Source organism: Pinus tabuliformis, chromosome 2_2 (assembly GCF_031772625.1).
Source record: "Pinus tabuliformis cultivar Carrire ecotype Pingquan chromosome 2_2, CPIR1, whole genome shotgun sequence".
NCBI classification, from domain to species: Eukaryota; Viridiplantae; Streptophyta; class Pinopsida; order Pinales; family Pinaceae; genus Pinus; species Pinus tabuliformis.
Genome location: NC_142300.1, coordinates 173,023,435 through 173,038,723, shown reverse-complemented (window position 1 = coordinate 173,038,723; position 15,289 = coordinate 173,023,435). Strand labels below are relative to the sequence as shown.

Sequence of the window (15,289 nt, the reverse complement as noted above, 5' to 3'; positions counted from 1 at the left end):
CGGGAGACAGGCTTAAACGGAGGGATCGGGGATCAGAGTGACAGCCCCCGGTCTGAGCGTTGTCGTGTCAATCCGCGCGAAAACACATCCAAATAGAGATGGTTGCACAACAAAAAAACAAGAAACAAAAAACTCATTCTGAATCAAGTGCAACCTCTAAATTTGGTAGTTGCTCATCTCCTCATGGTACTTCTGCAAGCTCTGGAGGTAGAAAAACAATAGGGGATTTCCTTAATGTTGCTGGGAGGGATGATGTGGATGGAAAGATAGTCCGTTATTTTGTGCTTGCGGTGTACCATTCAATGTGCTTCACTCTCCCTATTGGCATGAAATGGTAAAGGCCATCAATGAAGCCCCAAAAGGATACAAGGCCCCCAACTATGAGAAAGCTAGAATAGTGTTATTAGAAGAGAAAAAGGTAAGGTTCAAAGAGCTTTGACACGTTTTACAAATGAGTGGGTAGATTCTGGGGTATCCATTGTATCAGATGGGTGGACAAATATTAGAAACCAACATTTGATAAATGTTCTTGGTGTTTCTTCTAGTGGTGCAGTATTTATTACATGTCATGACTCCTCCTCTATCACTGCATCGGCACAAAACATTGTAGATCCCTATTGAAATCAATCAAAGATGTTGGTCCGAATAATGTGGTTCAAGTGATCACAGATAATGCAGCAAATTGTAAGGCAGCAGGAAAAATTATTAAGCGTACTAATCCACACATCTTTTGGTCTGGGTGTCTGGTTCACACATTGAACCTTTTGATGCATGATATTGTGAAACACAAAGAATGTGGGTGGATTGCTGAGGTTTACAGGAAAGGGAAGCAGCTCATTAAATTCATCACAGGGCATACAAGGGTAAACTACTTCTATGGCACTTACTCCAAGTTGCAGTTGCTTAAAATTGCAAAGACAAGATTTGCTAGTTATTACCTCACCTTTAGGCAGCTAGTGAAGGTGAGACAAGCTTTAACTAATCTGGTGTGTGCTGATTCATGGGATGAAATTAACACTGACATAGATGGTGCTAATGCAGTCAAGGACACTGTCCTTGACAGTTACTTTTGGGGACAGGTTAAATATGTTTTGCAATTCACCAAACCAATTTATTACATGATCAAGTTTGCAGATTCAGATCGACCAGTAATAGGGGAGGTGTATGAGAAAATGGATAGCATGTTGGGGCAGATTAAAGACATTGTTGAGCCTAGAGATACCACCTTGTACAATTATATTCGTGTAGAGGTGGAAAACCGATGGAAAATGCTAAATGTTCCACTGCATGCATTAGCATATGTTTTGACACCTAAATACTATCATCCATCATGGCTTTCAACACCAGCACATGGGGGGGAAGCAGGAGAAAACCACACCAAGACCAAGAGGTTCACAAAAAATATATGGTTGCATTGAGTAAATTAATCCCTGATGAGGAGGAGGCTGCATTGATACGGAGACAGGTGAGCAACTATACGCTCAACACTGGTCCATTTGGGAGCATGCATGCAATTAAAGATCGAGAGACTTTTTCTGCTCTTGAGTGGTGGAACATGCATGGAGGGGGTACTCCACTTCTACAGAGTTTGGCATTGCGGGTGCTATCACAGGTGGTAAACACTTCTTCTGCAGAGAGGTGTTGGAGCTCTTATTCTTTCATCCACAGTGTTAAAAGGAACAGGTTGAGTTTAGACCGGGCAGAGAGCATGGTTTATGTTCATTACAACTTGCGATTGTTGTCCCATTACTGTGAAGATGCAAAGTCTAATAAAGACTTGTTGATTTGGGACAAGAATCCAGAGGAGCCCAATTTGGAGGATGGAGTGTTGCGATTAGAGCAATTAGAGGATGCTCTTATCCAGGTATGTCCATTGTGGTATGAATTTTCCAATTTTCCCTTATAAAGCATTTCTCTAATTCATGTTTTTTATTTTTTTGTTAACTAGTGTTTTTTTTTGCATGAATTTTTTGAGCGATTCCAGGATGATGATGATCGTGTTGATATGCCACCCCCACCCCCATCTGGTCCCTTGGTTCCTACTCCTAGGTTCCATGGTTCAACACCACCAGCAGGGGGTTCTTCTTCATCAGTTTCAGTACCATGACTTCCACAGGCACCATCTTCTTCATTGCCACCATGTGGAGGCCCACCGCCACGTTCTATTCGTGGTGGAAGGAGGAGAGATTAGTAGATATATTCACAATCTACTACTTTTTGTCATAGATTACTCATTAGACTTGTAGACTTGTGAATTTGAATTTTGAACCTTTTTGGCTTGGCGGTGACCAAGTGACATATTTTGTAAACATTATTATTTGAATTTTGGACATGACAAATGTTGACAGTTGCTCACTTGCTAGATAAATCATAATATGCTCTATGTTTTATGTTTTATAATATGCTTAAATGTTTTATGTTTTATAATCTGCTTAAAAATTTGATGTATGTTTGTAATAGCTAGAATATAGATGATTGTTGTACATACGAGTAACTACAATGGAATCATGGATGCCATATCTATCTTGATTTATGCAAAAATATGCATGTTTTCATGTCTTCTACAATTAATTTGGTATTTGGGATGTTTGTTTTGAGTATAAATGCAAAAAAATAAAATATATATATATAGCAGACGCTTCCGCGGACGCTTCGCATCCTAGATTTTTGGAAAATGACGCTTCAGCATCCCCGCTTCCAAAAACGCTTCCACTTCGCTCCCGCTTCATGCAACATTGATTCACACTAACCCTTGTATATTTTTAGAGACAGGATCAAATCTCTTCAAGGGATTTTTAGCTAACAAATTTTCTTGCAGGAGATTTTACTTGGGGTTTCCAATTTTGCGGATTAGAAATTCATTTTGAAGAAGCTGCTAGCATAGAAAGCCTTGAGCCATAACGAATTATCCTTCAATCAAATTTTGATTTTAATTGAACTTTTGTGGCTCATTTCTTGCTTGATCGAGAGCCTTTGGTTGATTAACTCTTTGAGGCCATAAGCCCTCTAGGGCTTGTCTCTTCTGTAATCGATCTCAAATTCAAACCCTTGGATTTTGCAGAGATAAAACATATTTATTTGCACAGGTTTCATCACCTGGCAAAGAGGGATCTATTTGGTTAAAGGTTGTGATCTCTGATTCAATTTTTTCTTAAATAGGAACTGTTGCAGAAATCGATTTCTTGGGAGGCCTGTTTTCAATTTCTTGAAGAGCGAACCTAAATTCTGGAAATCGTTTGCATCTGGAACATTTTGAAGGCTTAATCTTTGGAAGCTTCTATTTCCTAACCGCAAGCCCTTAGGATTCTCCTCACTGTGCGAAAATCCATGGACATTAGGCCTCTTGAAGGAATTGCGTATCTCTGAAAGGGAAAACTAAGAAATTCAAAACCAATTCGTTTGGAAAAAGTTCAGAATTAAACTTTTGTGGAGGTCATATTAAATTTTGAATGCATTTTATCATTGTCGAAAGCAAAAGAAGGGTTTCTCCTCCTTGATGTCAAATTTTCCTAAACACAGAGCAAAGCATTTTGAAATTTAATTTTTGTCTTTGTAGGCCGCAAACATTTGCAGGTTCTTTTTTTTGGATGTATGGCAGCCTAACAAAGCACTTGTTAAGGAATACGAAGTCATATTTGGAAAGATTTTGTTGAGGGGAAATTTCTGTCATTTTAAATTTTATAAAGTCATTAAAATTCTTCCCTCATTATTAAATAGAGGAGGGGGCTTTGGAATTTCATTTTGTAATCTCCTTTGAAGAATTTGAAACCCTCACAATTGTCTAAGGGGTTTATTTTTCTAACTTTAATAATAATAAAAAAGTTTTTTTAGAGGGAGTTTGGGGTCCCACCCTTGGTATTCTTATCTCCTCTCTTGAAGCCTCTCTTGCTTTGCATTAACCTTTTTATTTTCTTGTGTAAATTAGAGTTCACTAACCATTTAGATTTAGTTTCATTATCTCCAATTTGAATTGCTTAAGCGCTTCATCTGATTTTCATCACTAATAGCTTTGGTTTACATTGAATATGTTGAAATTTCTAAGTTTAACACGTCAGAAATTCTTCCTGCATTATCTGGTTTATTTCACCTACTTGTTTATTACTTAACAAGTTATTTAACGATATAAATACTGAAAATAAACACAAATGCAGTCTCAACTCATATACAGATCATCCACTGAAATAATAGACAAACACACAAGGGACACCGTTATTTTTGGACAATCGTCCCTCAACAAACCCAACTTGGGAAAACCGGTGCAGCAGTTATGAGGGTTTTATTATTAAGCAGCTTTTTTGAGTACAACTAGGGTGCCAAACTGGTTCACCCAACAAAGATTTCTATCCGGCAATACTACCTCTCTTCGGAAGCAGATATTCAGCAACTCTACCCCACGAAAATCCTTCCAGCGCTTCTCCAAGGCTATACGTCAGCCCTGCTGGCCTCTGCGTAGCTCTGGAACCCCCCGCGTCAGCCCTCTGTCTCTCTGTGTCAGCTCTCTAGCCTTCTGTGTCACCCACGCAGGCCCTGCTAGCCTCTGCGTAGTCTCTTTGGCCTTCTGCATAGCCTCCTCAATCACTACGTTGGCCTTCCGACACTATCTCTGCCTCTCTGCTATGTACTCATTGCCCCTCGCTGCAACTCAGATCACTTGTTCAAATTTTCTCAACAAACCTCGCTCCAGAAAATCGAACTGACTGATCAATCTTGGTGCATCTCCAACTAACCCTCAAGCCTCCTCTTATACTTTTCTTGTTGAGTCTTCAACGGCCGAGATTAAGTCTCTAATCAACGGCTAAGATTAGATTTGGCTTGATCCATGTCATTTAGAACATTCTCACCCAATTTTATATTAATACCCATTAATATTTTAATTTTCCTAAGTTTAGACTTAGGAACTCCATTAAAAATATTAATTATTTTAATATCTCTCTAACCGGGTGGAATTTCCCCAAACCATTTCTGGGTCTTGAAGATCTCATGTGCTTTAGCCTCTCCATCAATTTTCATGGCTAGAGCACATCCGATGCTACCCCAAATCAATAGAATAGCATTTGCTTGGCTAAGAAATCTTAGTTACTTATATACTGAAGTTATCTCTCATCATTTGAAAAGCTACTTGTGCGATATAACCATACTTGCTCTTAAAACATTCTTAAAGGATAAAGGATACATTTTAAGTAAAGTAACATTACAAATTTAATCAATAATTCATTTCACATTAAGAGCAATTGGGATATTTCTCTAACATTTTGTTTCTTTGAGTAATATTTATATGTTTCATTAATCCTTGTATAAGCTAATCTTGTGCTCTAAGCATTTATCTCATATCTTGGCACTTACTTCTTGGAAGCAAATTGGCATCTTGATTCCTTTGAAGCAGCATTGAATATCATTGATATATCTTTAAAGCCATTGCATTTAGGATCTTAACTTGCATCTTAAAATTTACCTCCACACATAAGCTTGGTTTTATAGAAAGTTTTAAGGCCACCTTCTTCATCTAATTTGAGAAGCTAGACCCTTACTCAATGGTCAAAACAAGTGACGTCATAGTTCTCTTGTGGGCAATCCCTTGTAAGAACAGAGGCACTTGGGTCACTAGAACTCCAGGGTTAATGAGGCCTTAGCCTCCTTTCCCTAGACTTCTTTCTATAACCTTGTGTAAGACTAGTTTCTAAACAATTGAGGAGAAGGATTCATCTAGATTAGGCATTAACTAAAATCAACCAAGATTTTATACTTCACCCAGTTTTGTTTTGCATCTCAACTTTCTAACTTTCTATTTCTTGCGGCATATTGATCATTGTGGGCATTACATTTTCCTTGCAATATTACATTGGCATTCTTGAGGTTGTCTTTTATTTCCCTGCTCATTGTTTATCTATGTTGTCATACTTTACTTGAGCATCTATTTTGAAGTACAAGTTATATGTCACTGCAAGTTGTAATTATCTGCGCATACTTTGAATATTGTGTCATTTTTCTTGTACTAACATCTCTTTTGTAGCATTGTTGTTATTGGGACTTGAGCATCCATTTACTTGCAAGCATCTTAATTGAGCATTGATAAGGCACTGGTCTATCATTCACAAACTATATTTGGCATATTGATCTTAACTGAATTCATTTATATATCTCATCGCTCATAAACATTTACACTTGCTCTAATTAACAATCAAGTCAATAATAATAATTGCCTTGCCCTTTAGATCTCCTTAGTCTCCTAGGACTTGTTGTTCCAACAAGTTTCCTCTTCCACCCATCTTTAGGGACTACCCCCCTTAGCTTGTCTAGGAGAGAGCTTAAATGGAGTGAGTAGGGATCAGAGTGGCAGCCCCTACTTTGAGCATTGTGCCTTAGGTGTACACTTTAGGCAACAACAAGCCTAACAATGGGAAACTAGACAGCCACAAATGATTTCTTTGTCGTAAATGTTCTTAACACCAATGTGGTATTGGAAGTTCAATGGCTCTAATCCATGGGGTTCTACACCACTAATTATAGGGAGATGGAGATGGAGTTCATGGGACCAGAGGGCAAGAAAGTGATTTTGGGAGGCATGCACACATATCCACCAAAAGTGGTATCATCAAACATGACGGAGGCAGAACTAAGGCATAGGGACATCAAATTGGCAGTGGAGTGTTGAAAAACAGAAAGGGGATCAGTGGATCAGCCACAATAGTATCCATGAAGCAACAAAACCTGAAGCTTGTTGCCTTTAATGTAAAAATACACAAAAGGTATTTGAAATAATAATTTATTATATAAAAATTGTACAAGTGATAGTTCAATGTTACAATTAGGGCCTGCTTTATATACCTAGGCAGGTGTCCCTTTATGAACGGTCGTGTCCTTTGGGGACACACATCTTCACTAAACTAATCACTAATTAATCATTGTTTTGATGTAGTGTTATTATCTATTTTTACATAATTTATGTTCATAACATTGCCTTCCCCTTCAAAAAGCTTTGTCCTCAAAGCTTTTTGATGAAAAGACTTGATTTCTTATCTGCTACAAATGTCTTCTCTTCACTTCCGCTAATAATTTCTTCATTTGACCACGTCAATTTGGCATGTGTAATCATTGATAGTACCACCTTGGGATTAGGGTTGTTCCATTTTTATTTTTAATAATAATAAAAAAAAATTAATATATATATATGTGTGTGTGTGTGTATATATATAATCATAATATTTTTTTTCAATTAAGTTAATTTTAATTATATAATTGAACTATTATGAAACTATATATATATATATATATATATATATATATATAGTTTTTATGTATAATCCAAGGGAAGTCACATCGTTGATTGTCACGTTGTTTGACCGGAAGTCACGCTCTTTGACGAAGGTCACGCTGTTTCGCAGCGATCGTGTTCCCATTGTATCTGTGTTTGCCAACCGCATACTAACCGCTACATCTTCTGGCGCAAGCTTGATTTCCTCACACGTCATAGACTCCAAGTCTGCGAGGTCAAAACAAACAAATCGAAAATCGTGAATAGGGTCAAGGTAAAGAGGGTAAACTCAGATATCCTTGCCGTTAGTGAACGTAGCATCGGCAACTACAAGCCCAGGCTGAACAACATGCCCAAGTTGATTTATACGAATACGCCTGCAGAAGCAGAAAAACATACAAGGCTTTTCTGGATTTAAAGCGAGTACTGCCAGATATGGCTACTTCGTGATAGACGCCTCACAAAACCAAGTTATGAAATAGTTTGAGGAAAGCAAGTTGTTCCATTGCTTGCACACAATTTGATACCTATACACAAATTGCACAGGAAGCCAATAGAATATATCCATATGAAGATCCTGCAGCAATTCGTTCCACCCTAGGGCAAATACAAGAGTCGTTGATTCAATTTCCATATTTTTTAACCCAACCAGACCAACAAAGAGACAATAACAATTCATGACAATATAATTTGAATCTTTCTTGCTGTCATTTTCCATGGTTACACTTTTAGTGTTTGTCATTGAACTGTATTCTCCTTCTCCAATTCCTATGCAGAAGTCTATTTTCTTTTTTTCTAACTTGTATAATATTCTCTTGCTTGCATCATTTCCACCCTTTATTTGAACTTCCTTTGATTTTCGTCTAGATCTTTTCTCAACCAAAGAATTTACTCTGGATATTTTAATAAGATTCTTGGGTGAACACTTTCTGTACTGTGCACGGATAGTGTAATTGTGAAAAGGATACCTCCCCTCAAATAACTACAGCGTTTCTCTGAATTCTTTGACATGGCTCTGTATTTCTTTAGGACTGCTGGCATTTCTAATGCCTATAACTTCAGTTGGAAGAAGATACACATATTTTCGACTATTACATTCATTTCTTGCATCGACTCACTTATTGAAAGTCCTTATGTTGTATGGAAGATGCCCGTTGATAACATCTGCAAGTGCCATACCATCTGGATCTTCCTCCCATGCACCATCAGGAATCTCCATTTTCATTGTTATTACTGTAGCCAGAGAATGTACCCCTTTGTCAGTTCGACTGCTCCTCTTCCATCTGATTTTATGTAGATTTCCATAGTTACTCTCAAGCATTCCTCCCGCCTTGAGAATAGCATTTTCCAATTCATCCTCAATTGTCATTGTAGAAACAGTCTCGTTGAATTTTCAGACCTTTGTAATTAGTCCCAACATAACCAACACGCATTGCCACCTTCTTTGTAATGGGTTTCCACCTGGTCTAATTATTTGGAGAATTATCCGACTTTGCTTCGGCTGAATCTGGTTTTGCTTTAATGCTAGTGCTAGAGTTGCTAACACAGATAGTCTGAGGCAAGGACAATATGATAGGAGAGATTTTGAGAAAGGTGAGAGGTCTGCTATTTCTTTGATAATGAGAGATCTTGGAAGGTAACAGCGAAAACCGAAGTTTTGGCAAGTCCCTCTTCACAACACTTCCACTGTAACTACTTGTGCTATCTAAATTTGACTCATCTCCAATTTTCATTATCATCCCAATTAAACCCTTGTGTTTTGTACATTGGACTGTCTTCTCTGATTTTCTCAGAATGTAGTGATTCTCCCTCATTTTGTTCATGGTTTTCTTCCTTCTCTTTCCCATAATCCATTTTTTTCCCGAATATGTCATCTTCATAATTACTTTCAAAAATATCTTCTTCTTTTTCTTCTTCCATATTTTCCTTTTCACCATCATCAATGTCTTCTTCAACATCTTCCTCGTTGTTATGATATTTTTCATCTTCTTGTTCCTCAAGATAGTCCACATCCACCTCATCATTTTGATCAAAATCATATTCTCCTGCTTCACCTTGTTTCGTTTCTTCACCATCACTATTGTCTTCCTCTGCATAACTTTTCTTTAGACACGCTGTAACTTTTTCACATGATTTTTTTAATCGCTAAAATGCTTCTTGAATTTTACTAAATTGCTCAACGCATTCAGGACGTAAACATAATGGCATATTGTGTGGTGAACTACGTTCAAAGACTCGCATGATTATATTGTGCGCCATGGCTCTGATACCAATGAAGCAACAAAACCTATAGCTTGTTGGCTTTAACGTAAAAATACACAAAAGGTATTTGAAATAATAATTTATTATATATAAAATGTACAAGTGATAGTTCAATGTTACAATGAAGTTCTTCTTTATATACCTAGGCAGGTGTCCCTTTATGAACGGTCGTGTCCTTTGGGGACACACCTTTTCACTAAACTAATCACTAATTAATCATTGTTTTGATTTAGTGTTATTATCTATTTTTACATAATTTATGTTCATAACAATCCAATAGAACTTTTGGCTCTATTGCAGAAGCATTCATTGTTCGTTGTTCACCTTATTGGCATGAAATGGTTTTTGCCATAAATGATGCCCCCAAAGGATACAAGAGCCCTCGGTATGACAAGGCTAGAATTGTTGGACTTGATCATGAAAAAGCAAAAATATCACATTCTTTGAGTAGAATGACAAATTCTTGGACTGAGCATGGGGTGTCCATTGTATCTGATGGATGGACAAATGTAAAAGGCAAGTCATTAATAAGTGTTCTTGTTGTGTCTATTAGTGGTGTCATCTTCCTTTCAGCATATGATTACTCAGTGAAGTTCAAGACCAGCATCAACATTGCAGAACCATTACTTGAAACAATTGAACGTATTGGGCCATACAATGTCATCCAAGTCATCACTGTAATGTTGCTAATTATAAGGCAACAGGAGCAATTATTGAGGATAAATACCCTAACATATTTTGGTTTGGGTGTTTGGTTCACAAAATGAACCTTTTGATGCATGATATTATTAAGAACAAAACCCAACAATACAAATGGATTGGTGATTTGTACAAGAGAGGCAAACAAATGATAAAATTAATTACAAATCATAGCAATACCCATGGGTTGTTCCGCAGTCACCCAATATTGGAGTTGTTGAAGATTGCGAAGACTAGATTTGCTAGCTATTACCTCACCTTCAGGCACCTTTTGAACGTAAGAGAGTCATTGGCTAGCATGGTATCAAGTGCACACTGGCAGGTATTAAAGGACAAGGCTACAAATGCAGCTAACAAGCAAGGTTTTGAAGAGGTGGAGGAGATCGCCCTTGATGGTCTGTTTTGGGCACGTGTGAGGCAAGTATTGCAATTCACCAAGCCCATTTATAGCATGATTCGTTTTGCAGATACAGATAAACCAGTGATTGGGGAGGTGTATGACCAGATGGATACCATGTTGGGGCAAATAAAAGATATTGTTCAGGAAGATGATCCCAACTTGTATACAATGATTCACAATTGTGTGTGTACACAGTGGAATAAACTTAATGTTCCACTACATGCCTTGGCATATATCCTTATGCCAAAATACTACTCTCCATCTTGGTTAGGCCAACCTGCACCTGGGGGTGGGGTTAGGGCCAAACCCCATACAGATCCAGAGGTACAAGAGGGATATATAAAAGCATTAAACAAGCTAGTCCCTGATAGGGAGGAGTGTGCTAATATGCATCTTCAATTAGGGAGATACTTCAGTTGCACTAGTTTGTTTGGTTCTTTGCATGCAATGGAAGATAGACACAGATCCGATGCTCTCACATGGTGGGAAGCATATGGCGGCATGGGACTTTTGCCAAAATTGGAAAAAAAAGTTCTCACAGGTTGTAAATACCTCTTCTGCAGAGAGGTGTTGGAGCACCTACAACTTCATACATAATGTGAGAAGAAACAGACTTAAAGTAAACTAAGCAGAAAGCTTTGTTTATGTGCACTACAACTTGAGGTTGTTGAGACATTATTGTGATCAAGCTTATGAGGATCCAACATATAAAATTTGGGACAACCACCCAGAGGACGATAATTTGGAGGATGACACTATACATCTTGAAGAATTGGAAGTAGAATTTTTGGGAGATGATGATGAAGCAACAACAACCATGCCACCCCTATCCAGTAGCAGTGCCAGTGCTTGATTTCCAACTATTGTTCCTTTGTTGTCGCCGCCTCCATCTACATCCTCACATGGAGGGCATGTGCCTTTTGGTTCTGGTCGTGCGACTATGCGGGAGGAGACTCCTAGAAGACCACCAATACCACAACCTGCTCAGAAATTAGACATTTCTCGTGGCAAGAGGCCCAAGAATTAGCAATAGATAATAGATTTACTTGCCTTTTCTAGTTTCTACTAGTCTTAATAACTATTGACTCTTTCATATTTATTATGATATTTTTTGTAAACAATATATGAAAATTTAAGTTTGAAGTTTGAAATTGGCAATTATAACTCATTGGTAATGAATTATGAATATGATGCTTCGTGGAAGTTGAAAGTCATTTCATTTCATGTTAGATATTCTTTGTTGTAATGGTTACACTTAACTTACAAATACGACTTTGGTGATCAATGATGATAAATGTTATATAACTTCTACATGATTGATGTTATATGGTTCAATCTATGTTTTGATGCTTTTTATATCTAATTCATCATTCTACATGCTTTTGTTGACATATATGCATCAAAATATAAAAATATATATATTATATAAAAATTCGCTTCCCGAATCACTCCCAAACTAGGAGCTTCTGAAAAAGTCGCTCTCGCACCCGCTTTTTCTCCCGCTCCCAAGTAACCTTGATCCTACCATACCACGCCCTGGGAGCCTGCTTGAGTCTATATAGAGCTTTCTTCAATCTGCACACATGAGTGTGCCTCTCATGAGTCTCAAAGCCCTATGGTTGTTGTATGTACACTTCTTCCTCTATCACCTCGTTCAAGAAGGTTGTCTTGACATCCATCTGGTGAATCTGCCATCGTATCTAGATTGTCAGGGATATAACTAACCGGATAGAAGCGTACCTGGCAAGTGGGGCGAAGGTCTCCTCATAATCTATCCCTTATTTTTGTGCATACCCCTTTGCCACGAACCTAGTTTTGTACTTTTCCACACTGTCGTTTGTCACATATTTGATCTTACAGATCCATCTAGAACCTACAATTGATCTGTCTTCCGGCCTTAGCACTACCTCCCAAACATCATTCGTCATGATAGAGCTATACTCTTCTGCCATGGCATCTACCCACACTTGATGTTGTGCAGCCTCCTGAAAGCCAAAAGGTTCTGCAACCTCAGCCACCAATACTTGGAACCTGTCAGGTTGTCTGCATTGTCTTTTGTTCGTCCTAGGAGTTCCAATAAACTCCTTTGCATCTCTCAATGTCTTACGAATCTCTCCGCTGACTCGATCACTAGTCATGGGAGGTTCAACCAGCTCCTCCCCATTCTGCCTCTGTTGCTCCATCTGCTGAGAACTCCCCGGATTTCCTGCACCTAAGGAAATGTTGGTATTGGTCACAGTACTAGATCCTTGTGACTGTCCTCCTACATGTCCCACTGGTTTCCCCTGTGACTGCCCCTGCTACTGGACCAAAGGAGCTTTTGCTAACTGATTCTAATCACCTGCAGGCATCTCACAAGATCTCCTGAAAGGTCGGTCCTCCATGAACTTCACGTCTCGCCTTACTACAATCTTCCTATTGCTAGAAATGTAGATTTTGTATGCCTTTGAGATTTCATTGTACCCAACTAAGAACCCCTTCTCTGGAGTCTGATCCAGTTTGGTACGTTTATCATCTGCCACATGGCAACAAGAAGCGCTGCCAAAAATTCTAAAGTGGCTAACTTCTGGCTTCATTCCTGTGAAGACTCCTTCTGGCGTTTTGTTCCCCAATGCTCTATGAGGAATCCTATTCTAAATATATACTTTCGTGTTACATGCTTCTACCCATAGAAATTTGGGTAGATCCTGGTCATATAACATAGCCTTTGCAGCTCCAAGAATGGTTCTGTTTTTCTGCTCCGCTACACCATTCTGTTATGGATTATATGGGGTTATCCATTCTCTCTTGATGTCTTCCTTTGCACATAAATTTGTGAGGTCTTTATCAATATATTCTCCACCATTATCTGAGCGAAGCACCTTGATCTTCTTTCCTGTCGCATTCTCCACGAGAGCCTTAAACTCTCTGAAATGATCGAAGACCTCTTCTTTGGTCTTCAAGAACTAGATCCAAGTTTTCCTCGAATGGTCATCAATAAAGATGAAGAAATATTCGGCACCGCCTAAAAGCTCTAGTGGACATTGGGCCGCAAATATCTGAATGTATGAATCCTAACATGACATCAAGTTTTCTATCACTTCTTGGAAATGTTGCCTTAGCATACTTCCCAAGTACGCATCCTTTGCACACATCATCGTGTTTCGTGCCAAGTTCTAGAACCACTGTTACAGTTTCTCTGAGCATCCTGAGTGCTCCATGGTGTAGATGTCCCATTCTCCTATAGCATAACTCATTCAACTCCTTCCCACTACTATTGTCACTGCCTATTAGTGCCATTGGAGAACCAATCTGTAACCGGTACAATCTGTTACTTTGAACTCCAATCTATCTTACCTTTTCCAGCTTGGGTGTTTGACATACACTTTCTTCCCTTCGAAGTGAATATCATACCCCTTATCCTATAATTGGGATACTGAAATCAGGTTCATACCCAATCCTGGCACATGCAATACATCTGTAGCGTTGGTGCTTGCTCCTGACTCCCTCTAAAAATCTATGGTACCTCTCCCTACTGGAGTACATTTCGTTTTGTTTCCCATAGTAATTTGGAAGTCCATCTGCTCCTCTTTGTAGCTAGAGAAATCGTGTGAGTTGATTCTCCATTTTCTATATACCAGACTCCCTGTGAAGTTGATCCTGCTAAGCAAGCAAATTCGTCCTCCAATCTAGAAGATAAATATGAAGTCTCATGAATGTTACTTCTATCCATGGTTATGCCGAAGAATTTATAGTGTGCTATTCCTCTTTTCCACCCCAACACTGGCTCTGTTCTAGCAAACTACTACAAGGCCCTCTACGCCTAGCTAGAGATCTATCCAACGAAGGTACTAAGTTGCTCCCTCTGCCTCTGGAATCACTCGATCTGGAAGGATCGAATTTTTCTACCCCTCTTAGAAAAATTGGTCTTTTCTCAAGCAACTAGGCCCCTTGGCAAAATACTACGTTGCCTTTGGGAATTTCGACCTACCACCCTTGCTGAGCAATGAAATTCCTTTTCCTCATTTTTCTTAGCTCTCTAGTTGATCAACTTTGCTCTAATACCATGCGAAATTTGTATCTATTTTAGCAACTGCAAATTATTCTTCTAACAGAAAATTTGATTATGCAGTTTATTTGCTACAACAAACAACGAATAAAATCACAACTGCAATTTTTACCATAAAAATACTGCAGAAAATAAAATACTAAAAACTGAGAAATTCTAGCTCACACACAAGAATTTTGGCACTATTATTTTTGGACAATTGTCCCTGGAAAAACCCAATGTGGTAAAACCGGTGTATCAGATGAGGGTTTTATTATTATTCTTCAGCAGCAATTCTAAGTACAATAATTTAGATGCCCAAATGGCAATCTAATTCGAGGAAAATACTGGTAAAATTATCATAAGAATTTTCTCTCAACCCACAGCGATTTTTTGCCTCCGAAACTGCCTCCGTAGCCTCTGCGTTGAGCTCCCTGCGTCACCCTCTGCACAAAGTTTACGTTGGCCCTCTGAGAATTTCGGCCTTCCTTCCTTTGCCTCTTCCAAGAACTGGAAACCTTCCTCCCGGAATGCTACTACCCTCCTCTTCCACCTGCTACTCACCCTCTGGCTCTATCTTCTCTGCTGAGTTGCTGCTATTGAGAAAATCGAACTACCTATGCAACTGAGTATCTACTCTGGTGTATTC

General features: G+C 38.6%; 1 protein-coding gene and 1 pseudogene across 2 annotated transcripts in view; both read right to left on the bottom strand.

Annotated features, from left to right (window-relative positions):
- The window catches only part of LOC149191972 (uncharacterized), a 380,395-nt gene that overhangs the window by 229,227 nt on the left and 135,879 nt on the right, over positions 1-15,289 (bottom strand). The window lies entirely within an intron of this gene.
- Positions 8,367-9,066, bottom strand: LOC149191973 (putative tRNA pseudouridine synthase pseudogene; annotated as a pseudogene).